We start from the raw sequence: 21,892 nt of genomic DNA, 5'->3' as shown, positions 1-21,892 counted from the left end.
CAACTTTATGTTGGTTTAATGTCTTTATGGTGAGAGGACAGAGAGTCACAGAAACCCAGGAAACAACCAAGAATTGCCCTCAGATGCACAGGAAAAACTCAAAGAGATTATCTGGGGCCATACAACATTAAAGCAATTGGCATCTTAATGTGAGCACCCACATCAGGAGCGAATAAAAAATAGGGAAAGGCGCCTGTCAATGAGATGCCCTGTATGGGTGCCACAAACCATGCAGAAGGCTGAGTCTGATGTGGAACAGCTGGCCACTCAAAAAAGCCAGCTGCAAGCTAGGACTGAGCACATGGGCCCCTCGGAGCAACTGCCCTCTGCCCCCAACCTCTGGTGCCACTCAGCTGGGCCAGAGGAGCAGGAGACTTGGTCAGGTCTTACAGCACCTGCCAATTTCATAGAAAACAAATCTTAAACAGAAATTGCTGTCAACCCACTCCACCATTCTGGTTTGCAATTTAGTCTATATTTTTTTACCAAATACTTATATGCTATGCTACACTCTTGTTCTTGCAGGTACCAACCTATATTCCCCTGGGAAAACTCTTTTTTTCCCTTCTAGAAGCTTCTGTTTTATGTGCAGAACTTTCTTACTTTAAATCCACAATAATGCCACTAAGAAATAACAATTGAATTTGCACTCTGGGGGACCTCAAAATGCAATAACATGTACTTCAAAAATTACTCAGGTTAAATACATTTTGCCATCACCATATTTTAAATATATTACCGAGAGGTGGGAAATACTGGATCATCAAATAATGTGTTTTAATTTATTAAATTAAAATAATATCTTTTGTATTTAAAGTTGTGCAAATTAAAACATATCTGACACTGATCAGGTGGTATTTAGTATTAACTGAAAATTCTGCAAACACCTCATGCTGTAATACCGCTCTGCATTTAACAACTACTCCAAAATTTGAAAGCTAAGAAAACAATATGCATCACTAGGCTTCATTTCTAAATGTCATATAGGAAGAGAGGTATTGACTTTATGCAGTCTCAAACAATACTTAAGGAGAATGCACAAAGATTAATTATTGATGTTCAGAAATATTTGAAAACAATTTCCCACTCATCAATTCCACATACACTAGGTGAAAATAATACAGATATTATAAATGCTTGATCATGAACTTCAATATTTTTTTCGGTTTGAAATGGGAGTCTTCAATCTATCTTTAATTATTTAATGAGTTATCGCTTCTTCTTTTATGCATAATTTCAGTCTTTCTTCAATAAAGTTCCCTATTAAAACAAACAATACCCCAAAAAAGTTCAAATGTAATTACAGAAATAGCTTCAGATGCCCTTTACACCAGGGAAAAGTAATTATGTTAGAGAACTACTAAATCCTCTGAGGCATGCCAGACTCCTGCACACAGAAGTCAGACTACAGACTTGCAGGCACACACACCTGGCATCTTCCAGTTGCTGACTGCTGCTCTCCAACAGTCATGAAAATTGCACAAATTCATAGTAGTAACAGGATCAGCGTGGCTAGCTTTGTCAAGAGGCACCTTCTGCCAGCTGCTCAGCTCTGAGAAGTGGGGATTTTTTGACAGCTTTTTTTCCTTTAAACCTGTAGTTCTTACACAGAAAAAAAAATCCACAAAATTACAGTTGGTATTTGGGCTGCACAGGTCTTTACAGCCCATGTATTTATTTCCTTTTGTGTAGATAAATTTTATGGAGCATCTACTCGGTGCACAAAGTGTTTAGAACTGATTTTCCTAGTAACACGCTCTGCTGTTTTTATATCCACAATTTTACATGCATGACAAATAATTGCTATTCAGACACGTATTTTTGGGTGCAGAAGTGAAGGCCAATGTTTTATAACTTGGTTTTTGGTGGCCCTAACATCATACCAAATGCAACCAACTTTATGAGGACATCTGCTGAAGGTTCCCTGTTGCTTTGTGCATAAAATAGATGTGTTCTTTACCCTGAAACTGCCACACTTCCTCCACCTTTTTTAAAAGGAGCCCTTTTCATCAAAAAAGGAGTAAATTTGGGCAAGTCTTTGCCCAAGGCTCAAGTTTTTCAAAACTTGATTCTCTATCAATCACAAGTAAATACTTTTCATTATTATCTTAACAGTGCTTTCAGCCCACATCTGATGGCTTCAATTTATTACAATTTTAGAAAAATTATATCATGGGTAGGTGCATGAGGCATAAAAGCCCTCTTTGGAACTGCCATGAAAAACAACACCTACAAATTGCTGGAAGAGACAGGAAAACAATCCATACACTGGCATTGAACAGATTTACCATTCCTTACAGAACCAATTTTTAAACCAAAATGACTCCTACAGACAGTACTCAATAAGTAGAAATAAACAAGTCCATTAGATAAAGCAAAGCTACCAATGATGCAAAACAGCCAAAGCCCATCATGTGAAAAAGAAAAAAAACTAAAACCAAACCAACCAAAACATACAAACAAAATCCTCCAAACACCACACAACCCCAAAAAAACTTTGTTTAAAAATGGCTAATTATTGAGATAATATATTCAACATAGCTTCAGCAGCCAACTTAGACCATAAAAGACAGCACAATTAACAACTGAGAAGACCCCAGCACATAGACCAACATGTAAAGCAAATAATGAAAGAAAACATACAGATGAATAGTGATAAAAGTTGGTTTCTTCTCCTTCATCATGGGAAGGAGAGTAAGTGAATCTGCTTCTACAATTACATCTGAAGTGGTAGTTCACCATTAAATATTTTAGCAGCAATTCAGGCAGAGTAAAGACCAAAGAAATATAATTTAGTTTTTCTCTCAATAAACTGAAGTAGCATAAAATTAGGAACAGTTATTTGCACTGCAGATGTGAGATGTCAGACATGCTATTATGGCTTAGAATGCCACTTAAACTTATGTGACACATAATATTACATTATTATTTTCAGTAAAATTTTCATTATCAGTAATGTAAGAAGACATAAAACCTATTTTGCAGTCAAAATTTTTGATTTCAAGGCTTAGTCTACTTTGACTATCACTTGATAGTATTTATTACTATCAAGTATATTATTTTTTGTTCTATTTTGAACAGAGTAATAGTCCACTAGTAGCAGAGGTACAGCATTTGTACCTTTAACATTCTACCCTTCTGATTCCACTCAGTGCCAAACACTATTCTGCCAGAAAGTGAATGGCAAACAGAACATGCTTCTGCACACCAGAGAGTATCAAGTCTTAATGTAGGGTTTCCAAAGGGAAAAAACAATAACAAAGCAGATATCACATTGAAGAGCATCGTTTACCATCAGTTAGACACACTTCACCTGCACTCCTCCTATCTGTATATTATGTTACCACTCAGAGACATCTATATTAACTGGGGCAATCATTTCAGCAATAAACATTATATGAATCAACAACCCAATCATCAGATGTTTAAATTTTTCCCTAATTCACGATAAATTGTGTTTAGCAGAATGCTGCAGGTTTACCATTTTTCAGAACAGACACAAAAGTGACACCTCAAAGTTTTACAGAGCAAGTCGGTCACTTGTGTACAGCAGTGTCATGAAGTGTGGCAGCAGCGTAGCTGTTCCCAGTCATGCCATAATGTATTTGTTTAAGTTTAGCTGTTTGACAATAAAGGTTACATTAGCTTCAGAGAGAAAACTGATTCTGTCATATTTCTCCTAAAACAGCTGGACAGCAGCAATTCAAAAGTAGAGAGTTCTATATTAAGATCTTAAATGAACTCAAAATCTTCTGTCCAGGTTAGCTGGTGGCAGATGCAGAAACCGTGAAACCTCTGGAAGTAAAAAAAGAGTTGTATTATACAACATTCTTAGAGTTGTATTATTAAGTAAGAATGCCAAATCTCTCTTACAAACCATTGCCTTGTATTTAAGATTGCAGAGAAAAAGTTTGATACCACAATCTGTGAAAATATGCAAAATGTATTCTGAATGGTTTGGCTTTTCCATGCATTTGAAATGTTTTGAAGATGGCAATTCCGAATGATGATGTTTTAGCCCACCATCTTCTTAAAAAGGTGTTTCTTTTAACTCCTTGCACATTTGGTATCACCCTTTAACCTTCTCTTAACTTTACTATTAGTCTTCTGATTTTTTATAATTTATTATTTTGTTCTTATGTGTTATTATTCAGAAATTTTAAATGGACAGTGAAACAAGTAGTCCAAATTCTCAACCACACTCAACACATGCACAAGAGACAAGTGACTAACATTTGTGTTTTAAGCAAAGCTCAAAATGGCAAAAAGCATGGAGTCTCCACATAAGAAACAGGTTGATCCAAACTGTACCATATGCACAGAACTTCTATGATTATGTGGGAATAGTAAAAGTGTAAGGGCTTATTGTTTCCATGGAAACTTTTTACCTGCAGGATCCACCCACAGGAAACAACACAACACATCCACATCCCTGAGAAAATGGACTTCACTGGGGGATTTCATAATGTTCTGTGAAAGCAGAAGGAGCAGTGCCACACTTACTTAGAGGAGAAAAATGAAAGCACAGAAAATTACATCTGGAATTAGAACCGAAGTCAGAGCACTGCAAGGTGTCCATCAAATATAGTCCATCAAATTGTCAAAGAACAGCATTCATAGATAATAAAGGGAGCAGGAAGAAATACAGCAGAAAAACTTCCATCAAAAATAACACCATTTTCATGCATTAAGTGGTTGCCCATGGATCCTGTGAAGAGGACCGTCAGCAAACCAGCATTCAGTGGCTCAGGAGGGCCAAACCTGCTCACTACCTGCAGACAGGGGCTACGTCAGCCATTCCTCACTAATGAGACTTGGAACAGATTTCAGGCACAGCATGTGGATAGGCTGAGCTCGCAGCAGCACTGCCCTGTGCACGCTGTGACCTCCTTTCCTCACTGGAGGAGACTGCAGCAGCATTAGAGGGTCTTAACAGGCATTCCTGTCACTGCCCATCTGTAACAGTGAGACAGCACTGTCAGACGGTTCAGGAAAACCAATTCACATTCCCACCTGTGTCTGAGCTCTTGTATTCAGAGCAGAAGTCTGGAAGTGCACAGAAAACTGCAGATTCAGTGTCATTCCATGCACACAGTGTTCACAGTTACCAAATGGATCCTCTCTGGGCCATGTACACTGCCAAACCACAGCACTCTAGCTGCACCCAGCATGTGATACAGCATTCTCAGACATCCTGGTGCCTACTCACCAGCACTGCAGGGTTCACTGCCAAAAAGCAAACATGCTTTTCACCAACACAGGTGAAATTTCACCTATTTTCACAAGGTTTGACCAATTAAGCATTAGCCGTGTGGCAATGCCTTGCCTACCACTAGTGATCAGAAGAATTTTTTTTTCCTCTCAAAGAAAGTGTCTGACGTAAAGGCAAGGAATAGCTAAAACTTAAAAATACTAACATGGCATTGCTGTCTGACTCTTACCCTCACTTCATTTTGTTCTTGTGCTGAATACTTGACATTTGTGTCCTATACTGAAATTAAGATTCCTGATTTCTTGCCCAGAAGCACAGGGAGTACTAAGAGGGGGAAGTGTTTGCTGCATCTTTATCCCTCTCAAGACAACAAAGTCATTGCAACAGGCTACTGAAATAATAGTAGAATACAGGATGGAAAAGTCTTCCTTTAAGCATTTGCAAGCATGATTATTTTAAGAGAAATGACAGTGTGGGGGTTTTCTGTTTGGGCTGCCACAAGACAACAAATCTCTCTAATAAAACAAGCATTTCCTTAAAATCAATAAGACATCTCTGTAACTACTTGAACTTTTTCAGCATGACGGTACTGTAAAATACAGCTGTAATCTCAAATATATCTAGTGAGTAAACCAAAAGGGTTTCCTTAGAATCACATGTCGGGGGGTTAAGACATACACCTAATCACTCCAGGAGACAGTTTTCTTATTATTGACACTAAAATACTTCAACCTTTTATATTTACATAATCTTATGACTGCATAGCTGGACACACTCAGCAAATAACTGAGATAAATGAAGGTATAGACATGCTAACTACTGAAAAATTTCATTCCGCAACATGGATAATCCTAAGAAACACGTTCGGAACAAGGAAATGCTTCCACTACCTACACATACTATTCTTGCTGCCACAATTTTAAAAGGCAGCACTGATATGGAAATGCAGTCCTGAATCTCACATATCAAAGTCCAGGAGAAGAGCTGAAAGATCTACTGATACTTCAAAATAGGCTGAGAGCCATTCTCCACCTTCTTATTAAAGTCAAATTATTCCACCCTGAAATGTAAAACAGCTGATGTTTGTATTCCCATTAAAAGCAAGGTTACACTGTCAAATTACACTCTCCAATACAAAATCTTGCCTTTTTATTGAAAACAAAACCAAAACAGGAAAAAAAGGACAAAGAAGAAAACCTCAAAAATAGTAAAGTTACAAATATACATATAAATAGGAGCTAGGAGAAGTGTGTATTTTATGAAGATTGTTTGTAGACACAAGAAAAGCCTTTGCAGCGAGGGAAGGCATGGGGTTGTGGCAGACCCTGGGTGATCTCTGCTGTGGTGGAACGATGCCTTCATCTCTGAGTACAGAATTCAGCAGATCTGCAATAACCACCTCATTTTAAAGGACAAGAATCAACAACCCTCATGCAATTTCAGTGGTTTACACATGTGCACGCTGCAGAAACTAGAATTGTATTTCTAATATGCTTAGGACATTTCTCTGAAGCCAGGAAGCTTCCAGAGCTGGTGATATGAGCTGAAAATGCCTCCACTAGACAGAAAATAATCTTTCCCTTTCTTGGCAACATTGCGGAACATTCCCAGTGTCTTTGAGAAAGACCCTCAAGTTGGGCAAGTGTTCTCAGCTTTAGGAAAAAAAAAAAAAACATACCAAACTCAGCATTATTTTGTTCATGGTTATGAAGAACTAAATATTACTGTCAATAACGATTTCACTATTAATAATTTTAATAATTACAGAATTCTAGATGCCTGAATACACAGGATTTTAAAATTTCTTGTTCAGATAGCTAGATTCAGACAAAACTGGAGAAAACTATCAGGCTAGCATCAGTTTTACAATGCTGGCAGTATATTCAAGCAATTTGAGCTTCTATTGTAATGTTTCTTAACAAATAAAATAGTTGCCAACAACCAGATTTCAATGCCTGACAGTCATCTGTGAACAGAACAAAAATGCTGGGGTATATGTGACCATGGAAGCTATTTTTAAAAACGCTGACTAGATTCAAAAATACTTCTCTAAAATGAGTCTTGGGACACAGACTCTGCTGACAACTAAGTTCTGCCCACGATAACTTGTACTTGAACTTTATTTGTAACATGCCAATCCTCCATAAGAAAAGCATCTCCACCAGGGCAACAGCTCACAGAACTGTTCATAGTGTGAAAGGTATCTAGAGAAAATAATCTGGTTTTCAGCTTCCTGAACTGTATCCAGTTCCTGGTACCCTCTTCAGCCACCAGGTTTAGACAGCACAACACATTCTGCAAACTGTCTCAACTACAGACATTGTTTTGATATAAATGAGGACACAATAAAGTCATTAAAATAAAGTATAGAAGCCTATAGCTGAAGACAAAACAACCATCAATTAAAGATGGAAAACTTTTGTGTTCATGGTTTTGGATTGTTGGGGTTTTGCATTTATTTTTAAAAAACACTATTTAGCAGGAAAGTCCTACAATTCATTTTAATATGGAAACTCTTCCTCTGTAAAACCTCAGATTAACTTTAGAGAGAAATCCAAATTAAATGAAATCTGAAGCCTAATATTTTAAACTCAGAGGCATCTTAGACTAGGGGTGGGGGGAACTACACACACAAGCCCAATTCAATTTATTTGAACTGGGAATTCAAGAGATACAAGGAATTATAAAAGCTTTCTTCATGAGACTTGTAGTCAGACTTCAGCAGCAACAAAAGACATGTGCCAGCAGATTGTAAACACTGGCCACAAACAAAGAGGCAGAAGGCTACTCAGATACAGAATCCTGAGCTTCAAATCCTTTATCAGTGAAAAGATCAATTTTTAAATCAATACTAGTATTGGATGCTTAGTCAATACATAGCAAATTAGAGAAATATGCTTTTACAGACTTTTCATAACAAGCCTGACCAAAAAAAAAAAATTACCATGCAGCCAGTAGCCTTTGCATAATCTTATCAGGAAAAGCAGCCTATAAAGAATTGCATTATCCCAAAGCATGCTAATAAAAGCACAGCAAGGAATCTCTTATTTTCTTACTGGTAGCACAGTAATGTTTTTTATTCACAGAAATAAAAAAGAAACAATGTTTCAAAATTATTATAACAAACCCAGCATGTTAACATTTCCCATTTCTTTCACTGTCATGAAATTGCTTGTCATCAGCATCACATGGCAGACCAAAAGAGTAACAGTTCCCAAACAGGGACCAGAAGACTTACTGATAAAGAACTTAATTTTCTAAAGCATCCTAAAGATAACTAAGCATGCCACAGACTGATTTATGGGTGTATTTTGGGAGCACTTCAACCATTGATCAGGAGCAATCTATCACCACAAAAATACAGAAGAATTTCACTAGGGAGTGTCTTCAACTGCAGATGCAGTTTAATTTCCATGCAAACATAGCACTGAAATCCAAACAATGGTCGTGTCAAGAAAAGAAGAAATACCATATAATATTGATGGTAAACAGTATTAGCAATTTTGTCATAAATTGTGTATGACATCATGTTCAACATGAGCTTTACATTAAGAAAAACTATGAAAGGAAAGCAATACATGTCAGAACACATCAGTAATCTGATTCATATGCTAGAGCTTCCCCTCCCTATTCTCCAACCCCCACATCTCTTGCAGAGTAGAAAATCATACCTCCTAACAAGACTGTAATTACATGACTCTTCCCAGGCAGCTGTCATTGAAAAGAAAGATCCTACCCTTCCCATAGGAAAAAAATATGGTGTATTTTAGGTAATGAATGACCATCTCTATTTATCTGTTAAGTTACACCTAAGAAATTTTTAAAATGTGAGATGATCATACACAAAACCAAACCCATCTATCTGGCTTATGAATTATTTCACCAATATCCTGCAATTCTAAGACTTTTATTCCTTGCATTACATGCCCTAAGCTATTTTATTATCACTGGTGTAAGTGAAATTGTCACATATTAGGAGTTGCACTATTCTCAACCTTTGATAAAGTGACCAAAGCCACCAACAAATTTAACTACACTAAACATTATGCCTCCCTATGTAAAAGCAAAAACCAAACCAAACCCAAACAAAATACAGACACAATCCCAAAAACAAAACAACCAGAGAAAAAAACCCATAACAAAACCCAATACATCGTTTGACTTAAGGTTGTAAGGCCATAAAACAACATCAATATGTAAAGCCTTTACCCTTTCTCCTTAATTACAGATGTGTTTCAAGTATCAAATATCTCTGTATGTACTTCACAGCTGCCATGAAAATCATTTAACAGAAAGGTAAAAGCACGTTCTTTGTAGCATGTAAGGAAGCCTGAAGCCTTTCAAAATATTTTATCTATCATTACATCTATTTAAAATTAAGTAGGTAATAAGCAAGGTAACACAGATAAATGTAAAACAACTAATTCCCATCAATAACATTTAGCTACTCCTTCCTCCTTTAAAAAACATGTCAATTTCTTCTAAACTACTTACAAGCTTTAAGGCAAACATTAGCAGTTACTCTAGTCTGGTGCTTAAAATAAACATTAGCAGTTATTCAGAAGTGCCAATCACAAGACCCCTTAGGTTTCAGTCTCAATTCTGACTTGAAGATCTCCTTACCAAAAAATGATGCTCTACACAATAAATGAGCGTACAGAATTTCGAGCAACATATTCTTTCTTTTTTTTCCTTTAAGGTACAAACTGCACAGAAAAATCAAGTTCAAATTCAATTTACTATACTCCTTCATAAATGCCAAGTATTTCCCAGGTAGCATTTAAAGCTTCCAAAGTACGAGGTCTCGTTCTGTCTTATTGCTTCTGAGAAGGCAGAACATGAAAACTCTGCTGACAAACAGAGAGGTCCCAAGTTTCCTTCCCAGCACAGAACTGTGCAGGGTGCAGAACTGTATTTCATGCCAAAGTACAATACACAGTGGAGTGAGGATTCCTCCCTGCAATTTATTGCATTCTGTGAACTTCTGTGAAGGAAACTAATAGTCATTGTCACCTCTACCAGAATATTAAGATCAGAGACACACAGTAGGCATAAGAAGAAAACCATTTACCAGTTATGAGCAAAGAATCAAAACTAAAAATAAATCAATAGCATGGCTAATTTGTTACTTGTTAACTACAGACTATCAGATTTTGTAACATCTTTAGGACATTGGGTTACGTTTTGGGGCAACAGAGTAAGACTCATGTCTACAACAAGCAAGTTGTACTAGCATATGAATGTGACATAAACCATATTACAAAAGTTATTTGGTTGGGGTTCTTTTCTTTAAATCAAAGTCTTGCAAAGTAACCAAATCAAGATTGACTAATATCTGCCACTGCTTTCTTCATTAAGGTTATTTTCTACTCTGAAATTTTTACTTTTGGTAACATGTAAATTTTCCAGTACCATGCATTGAAAACTGCTCAGGCTGAATAGGTGCACTATCTACACATTTAGTTTGGCATCAAGGAGTGTCTTCTCTACCATACCATGACAATTTTTGACTCTTACAAACCTGCTCCTACCACTCTAAGTGTACAACATTCAAGTCTGACTTTCCACAGTAGTCATGGCAGTTTATCCAACGACCCTTGCAAATTCTTCGTTAGTATTTTCACTCATTTAGCCTATCCAATTTTCTCACTGGATGAAATTTTCTTTCTGTACTTAACTTACTTTAGAATAATAATTAATGCCTTTACAAAAGCCAATGTAAACTGAAGCTACTTTATGAACTTCACAGTGTATGTTCACAACTAAAAAATAAAATGAGCCAGAGTAGGCATTTCCTCAACCACGCTCTACAAGAATCATATACATTTCTTTTATCTTTTTATTACAGCAGAGAAAATCAAATCAGAAGTACAAAATAACTGTTGAAATGTTATATACATATAAAATGGGGGTCATATGTTAGCATGACATTGGTCCCAAGGCACTGCAGTCTATGTATTAAAAAAAAACTAACTAAATTTGGAGTCCGGATGACATAATTTGATCTTTAGGTTACTGACTAATTCACTTTGAACAACAGTTCTATTAGTAAACTCTTCTGAAAACAGACACCCAAGGGTTTTTCTCTGTCACAGAAACCCAATTCCACACTTCACTATAAACTTAAGATATTTCTCAAATATTGAAGAAAGCTGAATTAACTATTTAATAAAAAAAAAAAAAAAAAAAAAAAAAAAAAACAAAAAAAAAGCCCACATTATATTGTAAATGCACTTTACACTTTAGTCTTCATTTCTGCAACAAACTTTTCCAACTGCATTACTAAAAGAGTAAGAAAGACAGTTTGTACACTTAAATGTTTGGGGCAAAGCCAGTGGTAATAATGACTGGCGAGCTTTCCTAAAATCAGAGAAACAAACTAGCAAAAGATTATACTTGTGTATGGAAATGTAGTGCACAGCTGCTGCAACAGGTTATGCTTCATTAATAATAATCTATGCTTCATTATTAATAATCTATGCTTCATTATGGAAAAAACCTACTTCATCTTCAGGCTACATTTAAAGAAGCTCTACGGCTAAATTTGATGCAAATTCCATTGTTAGCTACAACTTCTGCTAATTATTATTGAGGCAAATCACTGAAGGATTGCAGGAATGGCCTGCACTAAGTTTTTACTCCCACAAAGGACACTGCAGAGAAAAACTGCCTGCAAACACTCCCTGTAGGCATTGCTATCACACCTCTACTCCCAATATTGGCCAGAGGTCCACTATGGGCACTTGGGGCTCTGAAGAGACATTGCACTCAACATCCCTAATGACAGGTCAGTGTTAGGCAATCATCTGTGTGTGCAGACACATATTAAAACCTTCAGATAAAGCATGTGTATGAGCATCTAAAAATCACAGAAAAGCATTATAGAATGAGTTTCAACATTAAGAACCTCAGTTGTGCATGACTAAGGCAGGTTTACAAATTCACCGTGAACTTGGAAACAGTCCACTGCATCCAGCTCTGCAATTAGACAGAAGATGAATTCATCATAAATTTTAATGCTGTGGTATGAACATAACAAAGTTCTTCAGCAATAACAGGATCTGGTGTACAATCCTAGCAGTAGTTAACCCTAGCAACTGGAAGACCTTTTGGACATTGCTTTTTTCTATGTCTTCCTGAACCAGCTTGATGCTCTCAGCTAGAAGCCCATTTAACTGCTTTACTTAACTTCCACCTCCAAAAGCCTGCTAATGGAAAGGCAGAGGAAGCAGGTACTTGCAGAAACAATATCAGAATACCATGAACCCAGAAGACCCTCGCCAACACAAACACTGAGGACCAGCTAGGGGAGCTTCCCTTTGTGAGAACCATACCATGCAGGGGTAGAACACCATCTACATAAGCCTGAGCAATCTTTGTCAAGACAATAAAAAAAGCTGGTTTACTACTCCCAAATTACATCCACAAAACAAACCTGAACCCCATCATAATTTACATAAGTACATATTATGGGGAAAGCAGTCTTCAGGGCTTGGGCTACTCTCCATCAATAGCACTAGGGAGTTTTTAAACTGTATGAATTCCACCCATAAGCCTTATAGGATAAGCAGAAGTTTGAGCAGAATGATTAGGCTCTGACCAGCAGAGAGCAGTTTAGCAAATACATTTCAGTGAGTACCATGTACTTTAAGTTTGGTTTGGAGTTTTGTAGGGTTGCTGTTGGTACTTTTTATATTAAGTTTAGAAGAGAACTTTACTGAACTTAGTTATACACGTCATTTTGCTCTTTTCTGATACATAACTTAAAACAATACTCAAGAAGAAACTGCTTCCTGAGACACTGGAGTCTTTCTGAAATGACCCAGCCCAGCCCTCACAGGGAACAAAAACCAAAACAGAAAAGTGCATGAGATGATTCTCACAACTCAGAATCCCCACAATTCCCCCTCCCCTCTAAGTTAAGTCTCATATTTATCTGACTCCTGTGTGAATATTGCACAGGAGTTATTCAGTTAACTCAAATGATCAAATTAAAACAAGAATGTCAAGGACAATTTAAGCCGGGGTAACATGATATATTTTTGCTTTTCACACCTTGAGCCTTAATATAAAAATAGGTTTTCACCTGAACCTTCATCTTTAACCAATTAAGAGAAGAATAAAACCAAACAAAAATTTTCCATTGCAGGACAGAAATCCCAAAATATTATAACTCTTATGAATGTGCTACCAGTTAACGACTGGAGACTACTTCCAGGGAAGGATGCCACTTAGACCAAAGTGCTCAAACAAAAAAACAGAATAATCATTTTCAGTGAACTTGTCATAGCTAAATATTGAGCACAAATATTATCTTAAATTTAAAAATTTAATAAAACCTCCAAACAATACTTTTCCACAGTCACACAGACCTCTTACGAATATCAACCATCTGTTGAACTTAACAATTTCTGGAAAACTATGTGACACAATCCACCAGGAGGAAGACTTCTTTCAGGGATACAGTTTCTCACAGTCTCTCAGACAATATTTAAAAGACATTGTGTTTGTTTTCCCAGTAGTTCCTTGGTTTCCATACAGCAAGAGGAAAATAAAGAGACAAGAAACATGTCTGTAAAAAGCAGATATCTATGTTACATACATTTACTGCTATATCTATCAACAAACTACTTATGTTTTTGGGTTTGTAAGGAATGCTTTGGGGTTTTTTTTGGTCTTGCACAATACAAATTTAATCTATACATTGCAAAAGAGATTCCTACAGGTAAAAACATCGTTAAAATTGCACAGAGTTTCTGTATTTCTTTTTGTACTAACCAATGATGTAACATGAACCTACAATTTCTTCTTAACTGGGAGACAGTAGGATACAGTTTTTACTGATGAAACAACACTTATGTATGTTTATGAATCAAAGAAAATCAAGAGATAAAAAACAAAAAAACACTGATGCCTTTGGTGAAAAGACTAAGCTTATGCCTATAGGACACTTACTTTAGAAAGACAGGCTTTGGTACAGTATTTTTGTTGGTTTTAAACAAAGACAGGAATTTTCCTGAAACTACTTTTCCACCCAACCTATTGTAAAGAAACTGCTACTTGACAGCTTACAGGGAACAAATACTGCCAGTATGAGCAGGCTGCACTCATTTAAATGAAAACCTTAAAACCCCCTGACACAGTTTGTAACTTCCTTCAGTTATTTATCTGACTTTTGAAGCAGGCTCCCTGTCAGGCTGAGGTGCTGCTCTCACAGCATCCCTGCAGTGTGCTACAGCTGCACCCTGAGTGCTCTGCAGCACTCCAGCCACGCCACATCCTGCATCCCACATCCAAACCCACTGCCTACCACAGGCACATCACCCTGTCCCAGTAAACTGAAACCTTCCTCTTACCTCCACCTCCTTGCTCTTCTCTTTGTTTGTGCCCATTGAACTTCTCCCATTGCTGGCAGTCTCCCGCGCTGGCACTACAGAAATCTGCTGGAGTGGCATTCTTACAGAGCTGCAGGTTGCCAGTACCTGTTTGGATGCCTTATATCTTCACTCCCCCCGAGTAGCCCACCTGTATAATTGTTCATATCCTCTCTTTGCCAAGCTCAGCTCTAAATAAAAAGGGGAAAATATTATTTGAGAAACGGTGAAGGCAGGGTCTTCCATCAAAAGAAAAAAGAAAAAAATCAACAAAGCAGAGCAAATTGCAAACACAAGCGAGACACAGCAAACAAAGAAGTAAGGCACAACAATCCAGGGGGTTTCACATGCTCAGAGTGATGAGTTGCTGCAAGTCTGTGTCTCTGGAGCACCCCGCCATAGCACTAGCCCCCAAGAGCACTGTGGGAGACAATTCAATTTCTGTGTTACCTAATAACTGTCATGGAAACCAAGGAAACCCAGGTCTCACAGGCCCTGATCAGCGATCGCTTCCCGCTAACGGCACCGGCTCCCACATTTGCAGCAGCTGCCACTTCTGCTTTTGTCTCCCCTCCGATCCCACAGGAGCCCACTGAGCACCCCAGACACTGCCTCGTGCCTGCTAGGTGCAGCAGCAGAAGGCTGAAAAGCTTAGTGTCCTATTTTGGAGGCGAAATCTCCTCCTTTAAAAGCACAGGAGAGCTTGCTGTGTCCTTCATGCGTCTACAATAATCTGCTTAGGTCAAGGGATCTGCCTTGAAGTGAGGAGTAGCGGTGAGCAAGCGAGGTGTAAAAAGGAAGACAAGACTGGGAGGGATTGCAAATGTGCCTTTCTGAGGTTGATAGTAAAAAGTTAACCCTTTGCTGCGCTCCTCTTTTGCCGAGACTTGCCCAGAAGCCAGCTCAGCAGGATGGGCAGAGGCAGACACACACGTGCCTTTACAGTAGTCACACACACCCCGAGGATGTCACTGATGTCAGCTTCTCCCTCCCAACAGCTTCACTGCTCTCAGTCACTCTGGAGCAAAACACTCAGGAAAACTGTTTCAGCATTTCCCCTCCCCTTAAAATGCAAAATAATAGAAGAAAGTGCCAGGTGTTGTATTACAAAAATGGGTATGAAGAAAGGAAACTCCTGTTGTTTCTACTTCTCTAAAAAAATTATCATTCTTCATAAGTATTAGGAATGCCAGCAAAACTGGTTTTGATTAAAAATAGTAAAGAAATTATTAGATCAGAAGCCAAGTTCTTAGCTGCATAAATTATTCTGTATAAATAATGCAGGAATAAAAGAAAAAAAATCCCCCACTAGGCACCAACATTTTAATATGTTGTCAATTAAAGAAAAAAAATATTACCCAAGCCCTGAAATACATCATCTTTATTTCCAACTGTACAGAACAGCACTTAGAATTCTGACAAGAAATAATAGCATTATAAACAGCCTGGATTCTCTTACAAAGCCAGTGGGGAGGATTTAAAATACTGTTGATTCACTACTCCACTACTTTAGTTACTATTTCTCAGTCTGAATTAATCGAGCTTACAAGGGACTAGCCTGAGATAAATTGAGATCTGGTTCAGGCTGCCATCCTGTTTTTACATCACTGATTTAAACTAAGGTATATTGACTGGCGGTAAGAGAAGAGTTTATCAATGCATAAACAAAGAAACATAATCTGTGCTAGGAGTTCAGAGATGCTGCAAGAATTGAGTATATGTGCACATCTTTATAACATATATATATTCTATATATCTATAGTCATGGAATAGATTTACAAAGAATAAAATTAAGTCTATTGCCATTTACACAGCTCCTTATACACATTTTTAGCTATATTTTACATGATAATTCCATTTTTAATTTCCAATATTCCAAAATCAGTTTGAATGTAAGTTTAAACAACTTCCAATGTGTACAGGGAGATTTGGAATATAAATAAAGGGAAAAAAGACAACTTCCAGCTCTACCAAGACACTGGTAAATCAAAAATTTATTCCAGAAATATTCAATGACAAGAAATGTTATATATTAAGCTAGTAAAGTTTAACTTTAATCTTAAACTTGATGATAATGTAAAGGAAATTCCTTTTTAGTTCAATAGAATGTTTTAAAGCCACAGAAAAACTCTTCTCCTTCCTCTGAGGCACAACCAGATTAAGAACTCCCAAACCTGACTCTGCTTTGTCATGATAATCACTCATGTCTTTGATAAAAATATCGATAGAAAAGTAGAAGATTTGTGGTATTAAAATGGAACCTTCCTGTAAATGTGCTTTCATGTGTAGTAAAGCTTAAAAAAGTCAACCTACCTTTTGATACTGCGCCAATAATTCTGCACTTGAGATCATATGAACTTGAGATTTAAATCAGAGATTTCTGGGTTAACCAGTAATCTCAGTAATCTCTTTAATCCCATCTGTTTTAGCCAGAATAAATACCTTACAGGGCGTGATGTACTTAGTTCTTTCTAAAATGATGCATGGCCCCTTTCTTCCCCCACAGTGAACCCATGACATCAATATGTATATAACAAAACCCCCTAGTTCCAAACAAGGGCTGAATTTTAACATTAGGTAGCTCCATGCTTGCATTCTGCTTCACTATTTCACTAATTATTAATTCCTTCATCACATGGAGACTTCAAATTCTCGTGCAATTGCCTTCCCTGTACATACATGGCTCTTCTCAGCCTAAGTGCTACAACAAGTGGCAGAACAACCAAGCCTCATGCTGCTATATCCAGAAATACAGAGATCACCACTGCTCCATGGTAAGGAAGCTGTTAAAAAATACAAGACATATCCAGATGCATATTGTAAAAGTCAGTGGCAGAGGTGTGGTCAGGATCATTTTTCATTAGAATAAAGTTTAGTTTTCTGTCTTTGCTTTTTCAAGTTTACTATGACAGAATTATAAAACATAAAACTTTTGCACAGGTGTTAATACACCTATGATCTCAGAACACCAGAGCACATCTTAAACAAAACTATTGATTCCAATTGACAATGTGTTTTTAGCTCCCAGACTCCCTAAGTTATAAACAAAGTAATTTTATATATACACACACAACCCTTCTTGTTAGAAAATCTATTTACTCCCACTCATCCTCCACAGCGAACAGGCTGTGGTGTCCTATTTAAAGAACGCTAATTTTGGCAAATGTACCACCCAAAGATTCGTAATTTCAGAGCCATGCCTCACCTGAAGGACAGTGTGACAGCTGCTCAGTGAAGTATGAAGCTGCTGTGCAAAGCAGCATTATAGGGTTTCAATCTCAGGAGGGCAACAATAACAAAAGAGAACTGCTCACCTGGAGCAGGTGAAAATGACATTGGCAGAGAAAAGGAGTATGTGTTGGCTGTGCATTAGTAATTGATTTGCATTAATATGATTCACAGGTCTTGAAGCAAGTAACTGCAGAAAAGAGAAGTACCACCCCTCCCTCCTCTTGTTTATTGCTCAAAACCATACTAATCTCAACTCAGATAAGCCAAGGAATCCAACTTTATTTTCAGTCGCCCAACACATTCCCCTTGGTACATACTTTATGAAGAGTACCAGTCAGATCTTGGTGACCATTAAGGAAACTAAAAGGAATCATTTCCTGGTGTCTCACCATGTGGGTCTGTTCCCTAGCTGTGGACTACCCCTTGCTCTCACCTGCAACACATGAAATCCTTTCACCTATTCCCTCCACACATGGGTCTGAGAGTACGGTGTCCTCTCTCACACTCAGGACACATAATTCCAAAAACATCCCTAGAGGTACTTCCATGAGGATCTGGGAGCAAAAAGGGATCAAAATTATAACCTGACATACACACATACTGTGTTTTTAGTTTAATTCAATAAGGAGCTCATCATCTTCTCAGTACACCCATTTACACAAGACTACTGCTTTGAACTATCAAGACAATCTGATCAGCTATGGTTAATGGTTCAACCACGGTGATGCAAGTGCCAATGAGATAATGAAAGACAGCAATACAATTCTTTTGTAACACAATTGCAAGGAAACAATGTACTAGTGTACCAGCAGCTCACTGGCTGCTTATGTATAATAGCTCTGCTTATATATAATAGCCCTGCCATCACTTACAGAAAAATTTGTACAAGATTCTTGAATTGAAAAAAAAAACATAATAAGTTTACCTGCATAAATAACACTATCAGAAACAGGCAATTCTAGCTCTTTTTCACTCACACAAAATCATCTTTAGATAAGATGTACTGCAGCTTTCATATCATCTTTCAGCAAATAGCTATATTGATGTGTTAAAAAAAATCACTGCGGACATAAAACACAAGTTGGTTGTTTGGACTCCACATTATTTGTCAAAAAGACACATCGGCTACAAATACACAATATACAAAAAGGTACAGACATATAGTCTATACTCCTGAGATTTAGGAATGACTTTCACCTTCCCCAAAAATTAAAGAGAAGAGTTACTAACACTGTGCATGGTATTCTCCCTTTACCAACAAGGATTGCTTCTCTTGCAATCACAACTTAGGTACAGAGACAAAATTCAGAACTCTACAGCAGCTGTGGAAGCAGATGGATACTAGAGGGTAATCAATTGGCATGACTACAGTCACTTTATCTAGCAGAAGCTTCTAACACCTAAATTAAAAGTGCAACTAGCAGTAGTCTAATGCAGACCAAACAGACTGCTGTAAACCAATTCCTTGGGCTTCCACAGCATCCTGAAGCTGACACTAGAACCAAATAAAGTTTTCAGACAAAAATGAAAAATTCCTTTAGATTTTCTCCCAACTCTTAAGCCTACAGGAGTACAAAGTTAGTCATGGAATTAGGGCAAACACAAAAGACATCTTTGGCCAGGCACAAAAATTCCAAAGCAGCAGATTCCAGATGGGAATGGCTTTTCCTATCTGGAACAAGAGGAAAACCTCTTGTTCTCTGCTATCTGAATGAGTATGTCCTAAATACTGTACTGTGGACTGGCTTTACATGGAGGAGCATCAGGAATCCAAGTTTTCAGCAGAACTCATGTTCAAGTAAGTCCTTAGCAGAAGCAAACTTTAAAAGTTATTTTAAAAACTTGAATAGAATTTGCATTCTCCACAAATAAGACTGAATGTCTGTGAGATACCACATTAGAAGTTGCCTTTTAAATGCCCCATGAAGTTGGTACAGACTGGAATGCAGCCATCATGCTACTAGATCCTTAGGGAGGTTTTGGCAGCTTTTTTCCTTGCCTCCTTCAGCTTTGCAATTGACTGAACTGCTGAGAAGTACCACGTACTGTAATGTGGTGCATTAGAGCAATAGAGGTGTATTAAAGGTATTAAGGAGGCAATCAACTGAAAATTTCAAACTAATGTCTTTGGATATTTTTCCTATGTTGCCATTCACAGGATATTGTACATTATTACACATCATTTCATCACCAGCATCACTAAGCACAGGTAATCTTCCCCTCCACTGAGAGACTAACAGAAGTCCGTGCAAATACAGAGGAATCTATTTGCCACTTGTATATTCTGTGCAGATATATTACCTATGTAGAACATCTTAGAACATTTCTAGGAAATCCAAGGTCATGGAATGGTACAAGTCAAAAAGCAAGTTAAAAATCAAAGAGTAATAGCTGAGACTGACTTAAAATATGACTGGTACTCAAATAAAAGTTTACCCAGCCAAAACTTAGATTGATGAAAGTGAGATATGGAATGACAGAATGTTGATAAATCAGATAAAATGTTGCCCCTGGCTATTAAAGCCAATTATCTTTGTTATCTCCAAGCAAAGAGAATTAAAACCAACTGATTTTCACTGCCAAACACCAAGACCTTCACGGATACCTTCAGCGTAGTGTTTGCATTAAGCTTACTTTATTTAAATTAAACCAAGCATACTATTCCCTCATCACACTAGAGTGTCCCCATGAAATAGGGAACAAAGGAGGACTTGTAAAGTTCTAAAAACTGCCAGTAACTCGAACAGCTCATTTACAATTTAGAATTTTTGTTTAAATGTAACTAAAGCTTATAAAAACAACCAGAAAAAGTAAATTACCAAATTTTAGGCAGACTATGTATTTAACCAATTTACACAAAAAGGAACTGAAATTATGTTGTTAAAATGTCCACTGAAGAAATTATTTATACTACAGTGACACTTAGCTACTCACTACACAGACAGGACTTCTATTATGTTTATTCTAATTTGCAATACCCAATTTGTGTAAATGCCCACATGTACTAGGAGGTCCTACTACCTCTGTAGCTCAGGTGTGAGGAACATCTACCTTCACAATGAACTTTCAGGCACCGCTCTGCTTACAAATGTTGCTAACCTTTGGCAATGTAAAGGCAGTATCATTTCATACAATATATATTGATATACATATATATGTATAATACATAAAATTATGCTCCTGCATTTGTAGTAGTGGAAGTAATCTGCATGCCATGCTGCGTAGCTGCTCATTTCCACCAGCACACAAAATTTAAATGGCGTTGTCCATGTGCCTCTTCAGAGTAAAAGGTAAAGAAAGACACTGACACACAAACTATTATTTCCCGCTTCTAAAGGACATACACAAAAAAGGTATTTAAAATGCTCTCTAACATAAAGTGGTTCACAGTCTTTATGACAGAAGCATCAAAATTTAGCAAGCAGTGTTCTGTTTTGGGTTAAATGCTGCAAACCTGAATCCATTAATCTTAAAGAGTTCCAGCACTGCTTAGTAAGAACGGACTCAAGGTCTTGGCCAGCTTTCAAAGCTGTCAGTCAACACAGGAGGATGGGGGCACAGTCCTGAAGACTTGGACAACCTTCTAGATGAGAGCATGAGAAACAGGATGAAGTTCAACAGTACAAGTAACCCAGTCACAGCACTGGTAGAACAGGAAAAATAAATTGGGCAGCAGCCAGGAGCACAGACTGATTTAAGGATCAGTCTGGATCAGCATATTCCTTTATGAAAGGATGACTGGAAAATGCTAGTTATCTCCAGCAATAACATAAACATTGTCCCAGGGTGCACCAACTAAGTTATTTCCAATTCTTCTTAGTCCTGTACAAAATACACCAGTAATTTCCTCAAACACTAGACTTTTTTTTTTCATAGTCTGATTACCAACATCAAAGAGATCCTGAACTTGAACGCAGTGGGAAATTGTTTTGAAAAACCTGCATAAAAGAAAATTATTTCCTAACCCACCTGCTTGTGTTACTAGTCACATATAATTATACTGGAAGATCAGGATTGTTATTTTTAATGCAGATATTCAGGTACGCAGTATTATGCTATAAACTGTGTTCTCAAC

The 21,892-nt window shown here is 37.4% G+C and overlaps 1 protein-coding gene across 2 annotated transcripts in view; it reads right to left on the bottom strand.

Annotated features, from left to right (window-relative positions):
- The window catches only part of MARCHF1 (membrane associated ring-CH-type finger 1), a 125,819-nt gene extending 111,040 nt beyond the window's left edge, over window positions 1-14,779 (bottom strand). For both annotated transcript variants that reach the window (XM_058803545.1, XM_058803546.1), the window contains exon 1: window positions 14,569-14,779. The gene's annotated coding sequence lies outside the window, so the exon portion shown is untranslated. The remainder of the gene's footprint in view (window positions 1-14,568) is intronic.
- Window positions 14,780-21,892: the final 7,113 nt, after the last annotated feature.

The sequence above is a fragment of the Ammospiza caudacuta genome, chromosome 4 (assembly GCF_027887145.1).
Source record: "Ammospiza caudacuta isolate bAmmCau1 chromosome 4, bAmmCau1.pri, whole genome shotgun sequence".
Classification (NCBI taxonomy): Eukaryota; Metazoa; Chordata; class Aves; order Passeriformes; family Passerellidae; genus Ammospiza; species Ammospiza caudacuta.
Note: the sequence above shows the minus strand (reverse complement) of the source record. Positions and strands in the feature narration are given on the sequence as shown.